Source organism: Emys orbicularis, chromosome 19 (assembly GCF_028017835.1).
Source record: "Emys orbicularis isolate rEmyOrb1 chromosome 19, rEmyOrb1.hap1, whole genome shotgun sequence".
Lineage (NCBI taxonomy): Eukaryota > Metazoa > Chordata > Testudines > Emydidae > Emys > Emys orbicularis.
Window position 1 is genome coordinate 22,938,144 of NC_088701.1, and position 14,284 is coordinate 22,952,427.

Genomic DNA, 14,284 nt, shown 5'->3' on the forward strand with positions numbered 1-14,284 from the left:
CGAAGGAAAGCCCAGGCACCCCCATTCCCTCCGTTTGATTGTGGGTTCATTATTACAACCCAACCCCTGCCCCCCTTCCTCGCTCCTCCCCTTCCCCCAAGCCCCTGCCCCTCCCCCATTCCCTGCCCTCCCCATCTCCTGCCCCCCTTTCTCTCTCCACCCCGCCCCATCACTGCCCCATCTCCTGCCCCCCTTCTCTCTCCACCCCGCCCCCATCACTGCCCCCATCTCCTACACCCCTTTCTCTATCCACCCTGCCCCATCACTGCCCGCATCTCCTGCCCCCTTCTCTCTCCACCCCGCCGCCATCACTGCCCCCATCTCCTGCCCCCCTTTCTCTCTCCACCCCGCCCCAATCTCCTGCCCCCTTCTCTCTCCACCCTGCCCCCATCTCCTGCCCCCCTTTTTCTCTCCACCCTGCCCCATCACTGCCCCCCAACCCCCTCAGCCTCCCCCCGCCCGGCTGAACTTTCCATCATCTCTGACAGACCCTGCAAAGGTCAGATGCCACCTCCCCCCCCCCCCCCCAGCGCAGAAGAATCGGCCCTTTGGGACGGGGACCGGGCGGCCCTGCCAGCTCCAAGGAGGGGGCGGGGGACGCACAGGGGCTTCATTGTGCCCGTCCCGGCAGGATGCAGCCGCCTCGCAGATTCGGGGCGTATCTGCTCCCCAGGCTCCGAGGGGCCCTTTGTGTGGCCGAGGGACGGGGGGGGCGAGGGGGTGAAGGGCCCCAGGCATGTTCTTACAATAGGGGAATTATCCAGGGGGAGGGGAGCGCCGCCCGCCAGGAACGGCTCCGGGGGGGGGGGGGGGGGGCTGCCCCCTTACATCCGATTCCCAGAGCCCCCTCGCCCTCTGGGGGGGTGATCCCTGCCCCCCCTTCGGTTTACACCGGGATCCCTGCTCCTCCCCACCCCCCAGAGATTCCTGCCTCTGCGGGGGGGGGGGGGGAAATCAGGAACCACCCCCCACCTCCCCACTGGGGCATGTGGCCAGCCACTGGGGGCAGATCCTTTGTGCTTCTGCTGCCCCCCAGCAACCCCACCCTAGAGCACCCCAAAACTCCCCAGCACCCCACCTTAGAACCCTCCAGACAGCCCCCACCCTACAGCCCCCCAAAATCCCATTCCTTGCAAATGCCCCCCTACACCCCAAGCACCACCCCCAACCCCCCCAACAGCCCCCCACTATTCAACACCTCTGCTCACCCCCCCCATCCCCACAGGCCAGGGCAGTGCCCGCCAGCCTAGCGATGGGGGGCTACAAGAGGCCCCCCCAGGTCCAGTGGGGTCTGGAGCCAGGCTCAGGCAAGGAGCCGTTCCCCCCATCACCCTCCCCCCCAAAGCCCAGGTCCAGACAGGAGGCTCGAGGCCAGGATACAGGCCCATCACCAGACAGCACCCGGCCCTTCCTGCCTGATAAAGGGCTGGGGGAGTCATTCGGGGGACGCTCCAGCTTCCCCGGCCAGCCCCCCCAGTCCTTCCTGCCGGCCCAGACGGCCCCTTCCAAGGCCGGTACCAAGGGGCCAGACGTGACTCAGGCAGCGTGTGTTAAATAGGGTCTTTGTCTCCGGGCTGAGATAAGGGACCCCCCTTCCCTGCCCTCCCCAGCCGCCAGGAGTCCTGCTTCAGCACAGAGGTTTGGCACCAGAGGAGGTGGATAGACCGGGACCGCCCCAGGGGCTGGGGGAGACAGGGGTGGGGCAGATTCCCGGTGATGCCTGCGGCTCAGCACAGCCCCCCACTTCCCCTCTTGGCCCCCCCATATACCGCCTGCCGCAGAGAACGGGGAACTTGTCACAGGCATGAGCAGCTTGGGGAATGGGGCAGGGGCCTGTCCCCTCTGGGGGGCGCCGGCTCCGATCCGGCCCCAGGGCGGGGACTGGCTGGCTCGGGGGGGCGGGGAATGGGGCAGGGGCCTGTCCCCTCTGGGGGGCGCCAGCTCCGATCCGGCCCCAGGGCAGGGACTGGCTGGCTCAGGGGGGCAGGGAACAGGACCTTTCACCTCTATGGGGTGGGAGTCGGGTGCAGATGGGGCAGGAAGGGCGAGAGCCCCAGCTGCTGCCCCCCCCGCCTCCCATGGCTGGTGTTTTAACCCTTTGTGCTCTGCCGCCCTGAGGGGCTCTCGGGATTTTTTGCCCTTTGCTGGATTCCCCTCCAGGCTGTTCTGTCTCCCCGAATAGCCCCCCCCCCAGTCACCGGGCGGGGGGGCGCCAGACAAATGCACACCCCACCCCCATGGAGGGGCCCAGGGGAAGGAAGCGCCTTGAATTCGGGTCTGGTGGCCCCAGCTCGGAGATGGGGTGGGGGGTGGACGGCCCCCCCCCATGGGAGCGGGGGATGGGCCGTGGTGACTGACAGGCAGCCGCACCCCCCCACCCCGGGCAGCTGGGCGCGGCCGCAGGAGCTATTTTGGTGGGAGTTTAAAAAAAGATTCCCGGCTGCGTTCCAGGCGGGGCCGCGGGGCCTGGCCCATGGGGAGCCCCGGCCAGCCTGGGGACACCGCGGGGAGCTGCCAGCCCCAGACAGAGACACCCCCTGGGACAGGCAGACAGGCCCTGCCTTGCAGGTTCAGTCCCCCAGGGCCTTGGCACCCCACTGCCCCCCATTAAAGGGGTCTCCTGCGTCCAGCTCCCCAGCCAGGCAGTGGGGTGAGGATGGGGCCCGTTACCTGCCCCCCTCAGGGTCCGTCAAACCTCTGACGCCTCCCCCGCACGGCTTTCCTTTGAGAGCAACCCCCCGCCACCCCCCAATCCTGGGCTGGGCCACGCCTCGCTCCCAGCCCCACACCTCCCCCCCATGATGCAGAGTGAATGGAGGGATCCAGACCCCCCCCCCCCCCCCCAGGCCATTCAGGGAATGCCAGAAATGCTCCCTCCCCATCACACAGAAAGGGGGGGGGGCAGCTCCAGCACACACAGCCTGCAGCACACAAGCCACAGAGAGAGCCTGGTGGGGGTGGGGAGCCAGGACTCCTGGGTTCTGTCCCCAGCTCTGCTGCAGATTCACTGCTTGGCCTCACTTTATCCCTTCCCTGGAATCCACAAACCCCCCAATCTCCACTTTAAACTGCTCCAGGCAGCCGGGACCGTCTCCCCGCCAGCCCCAAAGGGCCCAAGGATAAAAGATGCTGAGGCCCTATCACTCATCTGCCCCCCCCCCCCGCCCCCGGCAGGTGAGCGAGCCGAGCCCAGCCAGTCTGGCCCCAACGATCCACGGAACCGCAGTGTTGTGTGACTAGGCCCTGGAAAGTAGCGACCCCAGCTCTGCCGGTGCCCCTCACTCCCGACCCGCAGCCCCTGCTAGCCCAGCCCTGGGCTCCCCACCCCCAGCCCTGCCGGTGCCCCTCACTCCCGACCCGCAGCCCCCTGCTAGCCCAGCCCTGGGCTCCCCGCCCCCAGCTCTGCCGGTGCCCCTCACTCCCGACCCACAGCCCCTGCTAGCCCAGCCCTGGGCTCCCCCCCAGCTCTGCCGGTGCCCCTCACTCCCGACCCACAGCCCCTGCTAGCCCAGCCCTGGGCTCCCCACCCCCAGCTCTGCCGGTGCCCCTCACTCCCGACCCACAGCCCCCTGCTAGCCCAGCCCTGGGCTCCCCACCCCCAAGCTCTGCCGGTGCCCCTCACTCCCGACCCACAGCCCCTGCTAGCCCAGCCCTGGGCTCCCCACCCCCAAGCTCTGCCGGTGCCCCTCACTCCCGACCCACAGCCCCTGCTAGCCCAGCCCTGGGCTCCCCACCCCCAGCTCTGCCGGTGCCCCTCACTCCCGACCCGCAGCCCCTGCTAGCCCAGCCCTGGGCTCCCCACCCCCAGCTCTGCCGGTGCCCCTCACTCCCGACCCACAGCCCCTGCTAGCCCAGCCCTGGGCTCCCCACCCCCAGCCCTGCTGGTGCCCCTCACTCCCGACCCGCAGCCCCCTGCGAGCCCAGCCCTGGGCTCCCCCACCCCCAGCCCTGCCGGTGCCCCTCACTCCCGACCCGCAGCCCCCTGCTAGCCCAGCCCTGGGCTCCCCACCCCCAGCTCTGCCGGTGCCCCTCACTCCCGACCCACAGCCCCTGCTAGCCCAGCCCTGGGCTCCCCCCCAGCTCTGCCGGTGCCCCTCACTCCCGACCCACAGCCCCTGCTAGCCCAACCCTGGGCTCCCCCCCAGCTCTGCCGGTGCCCCTCACTCCCGACCCACAGCCCCTGCTAGCCCAGCCCTGGGCTCCCCCCCAGCTCTGCCGGTGCCCCTCACTCCCGACCCACAGCCCCTGCCAGCCCAGCCCTGGGTCCCCCCCTCCCAGCTCTGCTCACTCCCGACCTGCAGCCCCGCCCTTTCCCCCCCACTATCTCAACCTTTGCCCTCCTGAGAGCCGAGATGGAGAACCGAGCTGAACGTTTGTGATTTGATGATGTGGAGAAAACCGGTTAGGCCGGAGCCCGCTAGGGCACCGGACCCAAAGGCCATTGGCGACGGGTTCAGCAGCTCCTGCCAGGCCGGTGCCCCGGTCCAGACGGATAGGGGGCGCTGGCAGCTGGTTTCAGTCGGACCCAGCTCCGGGCCGGCTCAAGGCTCCCAAGGAAGCCGGCGGAGAGATCAGGGTCCGGGGAGCTTGGCTCAGCCCCAGAGACGCTGCTCCTGGGGGCTGGGAACAGAGGTGCTTTCATGAGAGCCAGCGAAGCCGCTAAATCATTAACTGGACACACAAAGGGACGGTGTCTCCTTCACGTCCCCAGCCAGGCCCAGCCCCGGGGGCTCCTTGAGCTGCTTCCCCGAGCTGCCTCCCCAGGCAGAGTCGTCAGCCCCGCTGGGGGGGAGTAACCCCTGGCCCCCCCGAGCCCCCAAACCCTCGGCAGGCGTCTGGGCATCCCCAAGCGCCCGGCAGCTCCCGCTGCTTTTCCTGCAGGGGCCGAACACCCCGGAAACTTCCAGCCCTGAGCCTACTGACCGTCGCCATCCCCACTATGCTGAGGGGGAAACTGAGGCGCGGGGGGGCAGGGACTCGCCCAAGGGCATGTGTGTCAGGTCAGCGGCAGAACTATGAATAGAACCCAGGAGTCCTGAGTCGCCCATGGCAGGGGACAAATAACTCCCATTGCCTGAAGAGCCCCGACCCCCCCTACCCTCTTCCCAGAGCCAGGAAAAGAACCCAGGCGTCCTGACTCTCAGCCCCTCTGCTCTAACCCCCTAGATCCCGTCCCCTCCCAGAGCCAGGAAAAGAACCCAGGCGTCCGAGTCCCCAAGCCCCTTTCTCCCCTGGCCACTGGACAACAGCCCACAAGGAAAAGCACCAACCTCCCTGCTCAGGTCTCAGCAGGACCAGAAACTGGCAAGAAGGGAAAAGCAAAGGGCTGATGAGCAGCCCAGGGAAGTCAGAGGAGTTATTTTTAACACATCAGTGTCCCTTGACCGGGAGCTGCAGCTTCCTGTCCATCATCCCTGGGGTGCCCTGGGCCCCGACTGGCTGAGGGGGGATTAGAGCTGGGCGGGGGGAGGGTCAATCGAAGCAAAGTGTCCCCCGTCCCTGCTTCTGGGCTGGGCAATGCCGCTCCACGCAAGGGACTCCGGGATGGGAAGCCTGCGGGGGCACCCAGGTCACTTTCATGGTGCCTCCCTTCTGGCCCGCGGGTGGGAGCAGAGATGGCAGCCAAGCACTGGGGATCGAACCGGGCAGGGCGAAGAGAGCAGGCGAGGAGACCAGGGGCAGGACATTCGGAAGAGACCGGGGGGCAGGACATTCGGAGGAGACCCGAGGCCGGACATTCGGAGGAGACCCGGGGGCAGGACATTCGGAGGAGACCCGGGGCCGGACATTCGGAGGAGACCCGGGGGCAGGACATTCGGAGGAGACCCGGGGGCCGGACATTCGGAAGAGACCGGGGGGCAGGACATTCGGAGGAGACCCGGGGGCCGGACATTCGGAGGAGACCCGGGGGCAGGACATTCGGAGGAGACCCGGGGCCGGACATTCGGAGGAGACCGGGGGGCAGGACATTCGGAGGAGACCCGAGGCCGGACATTCGGAGGAGACCCGGGGGCAGGACATTCGGAGGAGACCCGGGGGCCGGACATTCGGAAGAGACCGGGGGGCAGGACATTCGGAGGAGACCCGGGGGCCGGACATTCGGAGGAGACCCGGGGGCCGGACATTCGGAGGAGACCGGGGGGCAGGACATTCGGAGGAGACCCGAGGCCGGACATTCGGAGGAGACCCGGGGCCGGACATTCGGAGGAGACCGGGGGGCAGGACATTCGAAGGAGACCCGAGGCCGGACATTCGGAGGAGACCCGGGGCCGGACATTCGGAGGAGACCCGGGGCCGGACATTCGGAGGAGACCGGGGGGCAGGACATTCGGAGGAGACCCGGGGCCGGACATTCGGAGGAGACCCGGGGCAGGACATTCGGAGGAGACCGGGGGGCAGGACATTCGGAGGAGACCCGAGGCCGGACATTCGGAGGAGACCCGGGGCCGGACATTCGGAGGAGACCCGGGGGCAGGACATTCGGAGTCGGGATGAAGGCCATTGGCATGCGAATGGCCCGAGAGGGTTCCCAGTGGGAAACGGAGGATGGCAGCAGATGCAGGGCTGACGCCTTCGATGGGTTCATGCAGGGTGGGGCTGGCAGCAGATCGCCTGCAGCTGGGGCCTGACCCAGGACTCCCCTTGCACCCAAGGGGCCTGCAGCCGAGGGCAGGGCCTCCCCCAGCCCCCCCCAGCGCAGGGGGTGGGGACTGACTCCTGTTGTCTGGGCAGCGCCAGGCCCTACAGGACACACGTAACAATCAATGTGGCAGGGACTTAACGTCTAGTTGGGGGGTCACTGAGCTCTGGCAACTTCCCCTTTGATTCCATCCTCCCCTCCTCCCCCAAAACCAGGAGCATTCGGGTCATCGCACTGGCCTGGGGCTGGGCTGGGCTGGGCGGACCCGGGTTCCGATCCAGCCCCTCTGCCGGTGGGAGTTCTGGGGCAGGAACTTTCTTCCAAACTCCAAGTGGGGGGGTGGACCCCCCAGGTGTCGGCGGCTCTGGCTGACCCCCCGCCCCCGCTCTCCCGCTGACGGAGCTGTGTCTCCGAACGGTCCCTCGAACCCAGCCAGCACCAGGAGCAGAGAAGCCTTGTCAACGTGCCCAGGGTGGCGGGTGATGGATGGGAGCGTTCGAGCTGCCGTGTTATCAGCGAGCTGCACATGCTGGGAACGCACGCAGCCCAGCCCCATGGCAGCTGAAGCCTGCAGGAACACAGCCGCTGTCTGCGGCAGTCCATGCTGAGACCCCCAGACCAGCTGAGCGTGCAGGGGGCTCGCTGGGAGCAACGGGGCAAGCAGAGGGAAGAAGTGAGGCTGGATACTAGGAAGTAAACGGCCTGGCGGGTGAAATATCCTGGCGTGGGGAGTTGTGTCTGATGGGGGTGGTGGGCTCCTTGGAACAAGGATCACCATGACCCCCCTGGCTGTAGCCAAGGAATGGTGCAGACGAGGGGCTGTGAGCCCCTGGCATTTTCACCACCACGTTGTACAGATGCCCTGCAGCCAGGCAGGCAGCTCCTGCTGCTGCCCCCACCAGAGCCCCCTCTGGTGAGTGGGGGGGGGGAAATCAGGAGGAAGCCGTGGGAGGGAGGGGGCAGCCAACAAAGACTTTCACTGAGAGGGGAAACTGAGGCAGAGCGGGGGGACATGACTGGCAGAGAGGCAGTAGCAGAGGTGGAAATAGAACCCAGGAGTCCTGGCTCCCAGCCCCCCCCCCCCCCAACTCTAACCACTAGATCCCACTCCCCTCCCAGAGCCAGGAATAGAACCTAGGAGTCCTGGTCCCCCAGCCAGCAGTTGTGTTGCCCCAGGGGGTGGGGACTGAGTTGCCGACAGCCCCGGGCAGCCAGGCAGGGGGTCCCGACCCTGTGCCCCCTCCAGTTCCACGGCTGTCATGGCTACACAATGGGGCGCCTTTATCCGCTCACCCCGCCTGGGCGTGGGGCTGGCTTTTCATTCCCAGGCTCCGGCCCATTAGGGGCTTTTGAAAAAACTCTTGCAGCTACCAGCCAGGAACAAAAGAGCTACAGAGAGAAAACACCATGTCCTGGCCCCAGATAAAGCCCGGGTCCTCGGCGGGAGGGGATGGGGGGGAGCTCCCGGCCTGGGCTCGGAGCCGCACACAGGAGCCGCAGAAGCTGAACGAAAACCAGATCAAGGCATGGAAGAAAGAGAGAGAGAGGGAGCTGGGCCCGAACACCCGCACAGCCCGCCACACCCACCGTGCAGGCGGACGGCTGCCTGACACCCTGAACACAGCCGAGATCCTGGCTTGATCCTGATTGGACAAATCCCCTGCGGCACCTGACCCGGGTTCTGCCCCTGGCCCACAGAACGGGGCCCCCACTCCACCTCCCGCCTCCTTTGTCCCTGGGCAGGAGCCCTGGGCTCATCACCGCCCCTCTCCTGCCTCGGTTTCCCTATGTGTGAAACTGTCTCCTGCCTGCCTTACCTATGCCGACTGGAAGCTCCTTGGGGCAGGGACCATCTCAAGCTGTGGGTCTGGCAGCACCTGGCACGGTGGGCACTGATCTCAGCTGGATCCCCTAGGCCCTACCTTAACACCCATAATAAATTAGAAATAATTTCCTGGTGCTCATGGGATATTTACAGAAAGGGGCCAGGCTGGGTCCTAGCCACCTTTGAAATCCACCTGGAGAGGATCTGCGGGAAGAGATCCACATGCACCCAGGGTGTTTGCCCTGCGATTAGTCACCTCTCTGGGCACCTGTCTTGCTGTTTTCTTTGCTGGGCTTCAAAACAACTGCTGGGCGTTTCCTTCCTTCCAGGAGAGCTTTTGGACTCTGCCTCTAAGCCGAAAGGTGAGACTGGAGGGGTTGAGTCATAAAGGACCCACTAAGGAGCTCAAGGTGGCATAAGGAAAGCCAGGGAACTTGCCAGGTGCCAGGAGACCGACAGCTTGGGACGGTTAATGGCAGAGCCCGAAAAGTCTTAACCTCACGGTGCTACAGAGAAAGCCCCTGCCCTGCAGCAGATCCACCCCCCTATGCGATCAGCCGGAGCCGCTGCTCTGTAACTGTGCAGACACCGCCCGGAGAGTCAGAGCGCCCAGAGGCCCCACGGTGCTGGGCAGAGAGCAGGAGGGACGGGTCCCGGGTCCACACGGAGACCATGCCCACTGGGAATGGGGAAGAGTCAACATGGTTTCTGTAAAGGGAAATCACGCCTCACCAATCTACTAGAATTCTCTGAGGGGTTCAAAGAGCATGTAGACAAGGGGGATCCAGTGGATATAGTGTACTTAGATTTTCAGAAAGCCTTTGACAGGGTCCCTCACCAAAGGCTCTGAAGTAAAGTGAGCTGTCGTGGGATAAGAGGGAAGGTCTTGTCATGGATTGGTAACTGGTTAAAAGATAGGAAACAAAGGGTAGGAATAAATGGCCAGTTTTCAGAATGGAGAGAGGTAAATAGTGGTGTCCCACAGGGATATGTACTGGGACCAGTCCTATTCAACATATTCATAAATCATCTGGAAAAAGGGGTAAACAGTGAAGTGGCAAAATTTGCAGATGATACAAAACTACTTAAGATAGTTAAGTCCCAGGCAGACTGTGAAGAGCTACAAAAGGAGCTCTCAGAACCAGGTGACTGGGCAACAAAATGGCAGATGAAATTCAATGTGGATAAATGCAAAGCAATGCACATTGGAAAACATCATCCCAACTATACCTATAAAATGATGGGGTCTAAATTAGCTGTTACCACTCAAGAAAGACCTTGGAGTCATTGTGGAGAGTTCCCTGAAACCATCCACTCAATGTGCAGTGGCAGTCAAAAAAGCAAACAGAATGTTGGGAATCATCAAGAAAGGGATAAATAATAAGACAGAAAATATCATATTGCCTCTATATAAATCCATGGGATGCCCACATCTTGAATACTGTGTGCAGATGTGATCGCCCCATCTCAAAAAAGATCTGTTGGAATTGGAAAAGGTTCAGAAAAGGGCAACAAAAATGATGAGGGTGATGGAACGGCTTCCGTATGAGGAGAGATTAATGAGACTGGGACTTTTCAGCTTGAAAAGGAGATGACTATGTGGGGATCTGATAGAGGGTTATAAAATCATGACTGGTGTGGAGAAAGTAAATAAGGAAGTGTTGTTTACTCCTTCTCATAACACAAGAACTAGGGGTCACCATATGAAATTAAAAGGCAGCAGGTTTAAAACAAACAAAAGGAAGTTCTTCTTCACACAACGCACAGTCAACCTGTGGAACTCCTCGCCAGAGGATGTTGTGAAGGCCACGACTATAACAGGGTTAAAAAAAGAACTAGATAAGTTCATGGAGGACAGGTCCGTCAATGGCTATTAGCCAGGATGAGCAGGGATGGTGTCCCTAGCCTCTGTTTGCCAGAAGCTGGGAGTGGGCGACAGGGGATGGATCACGTGATGATTCCCTGGTCTGTTCATCCCCTCTGGGGCACCTGGCATTGGCCGCGGTCGGCAGACAGGACACTGGGCTGGATGGACCCTTGGTCTGACCCAGTCTGGCCGTTCCGATGTTCCAAGTCTCCAGAGTCCGAGCCTGGCGCTTTAAGCATGGACCATCCTCCCTCTCCGTTTCCAGCTCGGTGGGGCCACGTTCCAGCCGCGATGCGCTTGGAGCAGCTCCCATGGGAAGTGGCTCTCGGAAACGGCGCGTCCTCACGTCAGCCGCGTCCGCTGCTCCGGCAGCTCCCAGCTCGGTCCCCAAATAAAGCAAGAGCCTGCGAGAGCACGTGGCCGGAGCCGAGCTCCAAAGGCATTTTTAAAGGGACACGGGCAAGGCTGAGAGGCCTAAAATTAGAGCAGCCAGCTGTGACTGGGAGCACAGGTGCTTTGGTGCCCGAGCTGTGCTCGGACATCCCCCACCCCCACCCCCACCCTCAGCCCTCTCCTCTGACACTGACGAGGAGCTGGTGCCTCTTGGCCTCCTGGCCTCAGGATCCAGCATCTTGGCAAGAATGGGGCAGGTGGGGAAGGCGCGTCGGAGGGAGGAACTTGGGACCGCAGGGAAAGCCAGGGCCTGGGGCTTTGGAGGAAGTTATTGTGAATGGAAAAAACATCCTCGCAAGAGGGCTGAGGGCTCGGTGTTAGAGATGGAAAAGGTCTATTGCAGCATCTAGTCCCATCCCCCCCGCAGGGCAGACCGGCCTCCCCTCCCCAGTGAGTAGAGATCAGATCCCGGACTAGAGGGACGTGACAAACCAGCCCAGCCCAAGGGCCAGGAAGCCGACTGCCGAGGAATCGGATTCTCACACTCGTCTTTTCACAAGCGGTGCTCACACTTGGGGGTGACAGACACGCACGCATGAGTCGCACCAAGGCACAGGAAAGGCCGGACTTCCCAAGGAGCTAAGAAGGATCGCCCGGGAATGCACCTACAGCAGATCGGTTACAAAACAAGAGCAAAGGTCTCTGCAAATCCAGAAAACACGAATAACCTTAACACTGTCACTGAGTGCTCAGGAGAATCCCGCCTCATCTTCCAGAGTTTCTCCAGGACTCCTGGGTCCCAGCCTCCGATGGTTCGCACGGGCAATGTTCCCCATTACAATCTCAAATCCCCTCCCAGAGAACACTGCCTCATAGGTCCTTCCTCTGAAGCACTAGCCCCTGCTTACGCATGGGGTAAACTGAGGCAGAGAGAGGCAGCAACTTGCCTAAAGTCATACAGCGAGAGCCAGAGCTGGGAGTAGAACCCAGGCGTCCTAGGCCCCGTGCCCCACCCAGAGCAGGCAGTGGAAACCAGGAACCCTGATTGCAACCACCTTGGCTGGGTGATGACTCAGCCACAGCGAGCCAGCTCTCTGGGGTTACATCATGAAGTGAAGTGTTGCTTTCACCCCCCAGCCCAGTCTGGCAACGCTCCCCCTTCCCCGCCTGAGCGGACCAGCCCCTGCAATAACATCCCCCGGGCGCGCTGTTGTTTTCAGGTCGCTTTGCATTGCTCCCCTCCCCTGGATTGCGCCGAGCCCTGTGTGATCAGCGAGCACTATAAACCGGTCACGGGAGCTTCTGCAGCAGTGATTCAGTTCAGAACAATCCAGCCAACCTTGGGCATGCAAATCTGCTGTGGGCGCGGAGCGAGGCCAGGGCACCCCGACGTACACGGAGAGGAGCACGGGAAAGCCGCTCTGGGCCAGGCGAGAGCAGAACCAGGCCGGCAGAGTTTAAACAGGGAGCATTTGGACCGAGTGCTCTGACTTCCTCCTGCACGGTACAGGGCAGGGAATCCCGCCCAGGGGCTCTTCCGTAGTTATCTGCTTCTTTTCCCTCCATCCTTGATAAACAGGGAACCAGCTGCAGGCACTGCTAATGTTCCCCCCAAAACTGGTTCCAAGCAGCCAGGACAGAGCCCGAGCCCGCACCCCGGCGGGGGTCATTAGCAGGCAGGGCTGATGAGAACAATTCTAATAATCCTACAAATATTTTGTCCTGGTGCCTCCAGTCGAGGATCTGGAGCCACTTAAACACAAACTAATCAGCCCTGCAAGAGAGGAATCGGTGCTCCTTCCCCATCATGTGGGGAAACTGAGGCACAGGGACTGGGGGGAGTGATTTGCCCACCCAATCAATCCCCCTCCATAGCAGGGTTTCAGGCACTGGCGGCCCCAGGGTTTCTCCTGCTTTCTGGCCGAGGCGTACAACAGTTGAGAAATGCTTAAAGTCATTGGGTTCAGCACAGGGGTGTGTGGGTGACGCATCAGGGCCGGTGCTACCCAGGACTTTGGCAAGACGGGGACCTGATGTGCGGCTCAGCACATTAAAGATTGTGAAGCGCTGTGAGCTCGGCGGCTGAACGGCGCGAATGGGTCCTTCTGGCCTTGTGCTCCGAGCAGCTTTCTGCACCGCTGGGAATAAACCCACATTTTCCTGTGCCCAAGACACGGTCACAGCTCCGTTTGTTTTGTCCCTGATTTCACCAGGCTCAACCTAGTCCAGCCCCAGGACTGGTTTGAAAGTGCCCAGTGGACAAAGTGAGGTGGCTTTCCCGCCCCACACCCAGCAAACAAACACAACAGGTGCCCAGGGCGCAGAGCGGCTGGCCCAGCTCCAGGAAATGCCGGCCGTTGAACGAGCCAAAGCCTGTTAGTCAAGTGTGCTCAGGAGCAGAGGCCCCGCAGAGAGACGGAGAACTTGTAAAGCAAGATACCAGAGTCCTGCACTTGGCCCTCTCCGCGCGGCCTTGTCCTCAGGCATCTCCTTCCCACTGCCCGGCACATTCCCACTCCACATTTTGAGACAGGGAACCCCGCAGCATTCGCTTTCCTGGCCGATTTCTCATTGCTTTCTCCTGGTCAAACCCATGGGCGCTGTAGCCTTTATCGCCAGGGGGTAGTGGTGGGGGGGATCCTCTGGGCCCTGATCCTGAGACAGGGCCCTGCCCGCGCGGACACGACCGTTGGACCGGGGGCTTGGCTCGCCCCGACACATCCACTGCCTTGCCACTGTTCAAACAAATCAATTCATTGCAAAACTACCAAGCGACCCCAGAGCAGCAGAGGGTGGCGGCATCCCAGGCCAAAGGCGGCTGATTCTCTTCCAAAGCCGTAAACAGGCAGAAGGGGACGACAGTCTGAACCTGCCCCGCCCAGGTGATTTGCACACCTAGCTCCCAGGGGATTAGGCACCTGAATCCTTTTGAGTCCAGGCCCTGACCCTGCAAAGGGCAGAGCCCCAAGAAATCCACCAGGGCAGAGGCTGATTTTGCACCCGCCGCTGGCTAGAACTGTGCAAAGGCGGCTAGTGACTCCGGGGGGGCCCGAGCCGGCTGATCACCAGCCCCGGGGGAGCCCAGCAGGTCCCCCCCCCCCGGAGGCTCCCTGACCCACTAGGCTGCAGCCTCCACCCCTGACCTCTGCAAAGCACTTGAGGAACCTCAGTTTACCAAGAGGGAGAACTCCAGCCCCCCCCCAACCTCTGAGGCGGGTGCACACCCGCTGGGGAGCTGCCCCCCCTCCCCCCGCGCCACCTGCCTCCGCCCTGCGCTCCCCAGCCGGTGCAAACAACCCGAGCGGGGGGGCAGGGGGCAGGTTCAGAGGCTCCTCAACCCCCCAGCAGAGCCAGTGACACCCAAGGGTGCAACCCCCCCCCCCCGTTAACACGCTGCTGGGCGCTCGACAGACTCCGGATCGGGCCCGCTCGTGCCTTTACTTACCCGCCTGGGCGGCGGCGAGCTGCGGGCGGCAGAGCAGGAGCAGGAGGCAGAGGAAAGGTCCCGGGCGCTGGCGGATCCGCATCGTGCCGGGCGGACTAGGACATGCTCGGGCCG